The sequence below is a fragment of the Palaemon carinicauda genome, chromosome 41, assembly GCF_036898095.1.
Source record: "Palaemon carinicauda isolate YSFRI2023 chromosome 41, ASM3689809v2, whole genome shotgun sequence".
NCBI classification, from domain to species: Eukaryota; Metazoa; Arthropoda; class Malacostraca; order Decapoda; family Palaemonidae; genus Palaemon; species Palaemon carinicauda.
In genome coordinates, this window is record NC_090765.1 from 24,114,288 (window position 1) to 24,117,554 (window position 3,267).

Sequence of the window (3,267 nt, forward strand, 5' to 3'; positions counted from 1 at the left end):
CAGACAGACAAACAGATGAAGTGAACGTAACGATCTCTAAGTTTCATTGGTTTGAACCCTGAAACGAGGTCACGGAGATTAATGTAAATGTCACAGAATGAAACGCTAACCGCAAATAGAAGTTAAAGAACAGTAAAAAGAGAGAGAAAATTTAAAAAAAAGTAATAACCAAGGATGAATAACTGCATTTATCCCCATTCATTATTCACAAATCATGCGTTAATCTTAATAGGATTAAACTACATTACTGGATATTATGGAAATTCAATAAGTGAAATCATCATAAATTATTGGAATAAAAAGTATTGCGACTAAAAATATCTCAGTTGAGAAATGACTGAGATGTAAGAGAGATCGTTAAAAGAAGTTATTCCAATTACGGAGTTGTGAAAGAAAAAAAAATGGATGGATACTTTTCCAAATTCAACTCGAGTAATTATTGCAATAAGGGATTTAATAAAAATAAATTGTTTGTAATTAATGACGATTCATTCACATGCTGGAATTCAGAGGGAGAAATTTCCGTTGTAGTAAGAATTCAGGAAAAGAAATCGAGAGTTGGTATCGAAAATCTAAATTCACGAAATACTTCAAATTAATGATTAAAGTTAATGAGGATAATTGAATGTGTAGTAATTAGTTTCCATTTCCCTGAACAACATTTGAATATATACATATATATATATATATATATATATATATATATATATATATATATATATATATATATATATATATATATTTATATATATATTATATATATATACACACACATATATATTACACATACATATATATATATATATATATATATATATATATATATATATATATATATATATATACATACACACACACACACACACATATATATATAATATATATATATATATACACACACAAACACACATATATATATACACACATACATACATACATATATATATATATATATATATATATATATATATATATATATATATATATATATATATATATATATATATATATATGCACACACATACACAGAAACATGCATACCGTTTACTTTGGGCTAAGCCCTTTCCATTTCATTTCCCTAACCTCCTTTTTCCTTACCTAAATCCAGAGATAAAAACATGAGTTAAGTTATCGTTCAGTTTGCACGAGCAATAAATATCGTTTCTTCCAATACATTCTGAAAAACACAATATAGCTACGCTTTTGAATACAGCTACGCTACAAGATCTCGAAATATACAAAACAGTACAAAAAGAAGGGGGAGGGATTTAGAAATTCCCCCTGGCCTCCGTTTTTAGGAATTTAAGCCAAGAACCAGAATATATTCGAAAAGTTTGAAAAACACCGCTGAGCCTTGTATATAACGAGATAATATTACTTAAAAAATACCACTTTACGACTTGTAAAATTTCTGAAAGTTTATGTAGCCTATATACTAACATACTTCCACTTAATGCCAAGGTTGAAATGTCACTTTACATGCATTCACTCACACACACAGACACACACACAAATTTAACTCTCTAGGAACCATTTCAAAAGATATCACCGTGAAATAAAGTTATCTATATCTCTGACATTCCATTCAATTTGAACAAAACAAGAGAATATATTTCTTTTAATTGCTCGTCTCAAGATAGACACACACACAAACAGGCGCCCACACGCACACTCGCCATCCCAAAATATTCATATTTCGCTTCTTATTTCCCCGTTTGTTAATTAACGCTAACGTCTCCCTGCCATCTTCACATACTTATCATGATAAGGCAATTGGGTTCGAGAAGTGAGATTCAGCACCTGTGGCTGCGGGGAGTAAATTCAACGTTATAGCGGGCCTGGGATTATGGTTTCATCAAGGGAGGTTGGAGAACTTTGCGCATTTCACACACAAATTGGGCAAAAGAAACAATTAAGTAAAGCGGCTCTGGGCGTTTTGGGGGTGTGTGGGCGGAGGGAGACTTCACCGCGAGGGGAATGGGTGACGTTAGGGTAGATAGTCAAGGTTAGTGGTGGGAATTAAAGGGGAGGGGGGAGGGGTGATAGCAGGAGGGGAAGTCTATTTTTGGCTATGCATAGGAGTATTGGAATAGGGGTTTATGGTAAAGGAGAGGGCGACCCAGGGGGATGGAGTAAATGGCTCTAATTGTTTACGTTTGGAATTTTAAATTGGTCTTAAAAAGACCAAAGTTTTAACCAACGGGAAATATCTGGGGATGGAAGAAAACAGTTGCAAACTGAAATAACAGTGGACTGGTGAAAATGAGTGAATAACGGAGTCGAATGTGATACAAAGGTAAAATATATTCAAACTGCTTTTATCTCGGCCATGGTATCTCAACCGTGATCTCGGCAATATATTTGCTGGCTTGAAAAATTACAAAACGCGGTATAAATGGTCCCAAAATTACATATAAAACAGATAATGAGATATATTATTATTATTATTATTATTATTATTATTATTTTGGTTGTTATTGTTGTTGTTATTGTTAGCTAACCTACAATCCAAGTAAAAAAGACCAGGATGCTATAAGCCCAAAGGGTCCAACAAGGAAAATATCCCAGTGAGGAAAGGAAATGAGGATATAAATAAACTAAAATAGAAGCAATGAACAATCGAAATAAAATATTTTAAGAACGTGACAATATTAAAATAGATCTTTCATACACCGGTATAAACTCTGAAAAAAAAAAAATATTTCATATAAAAGATAACCTAATGGAAAAAAAAATATGTGAAATACTTGGCATTTTGATAAGTAGATAAAATCTTCATATTTATGAGGTAAAAAAATACCATAGTAACAACTTAATGCATCCAAATGACGATAAGAAGATTCCGTTGTGCTGTAAGACCGGATGAAAGACATGAAGGCACTTATTACGGTATGTAATGAGGAAGAGCGAGACAACGAAGGGGAAAAAAGAAAGAGGGTTGGGGGTTGAAATGGAGGTCACCCAGACATAAATAATCGTGTAACGAGACTCTTCCTTGCCATCACTTATATAATTCCTATAGCAGAAATTTAAGTGGAGTCAGCAGAAACTCTGAACGATGCTTGAAAGACGAAAAAGTGAACGGGGGTTCGATAAGGGAGTAGGGGGAACGGAGTGGGACGAGGGGCTCTGAAAAGCGTGCTCGTACTGGATGGTGAAAAGTTCAATCAAGAACTAGACTCCGTTGAAATATGACGGAGATGTGATGGAGGTTAAGGTGGAGGAGGATGGAGGAGAGGTGGCTAGGATTTATGTGCCATGTCCAAA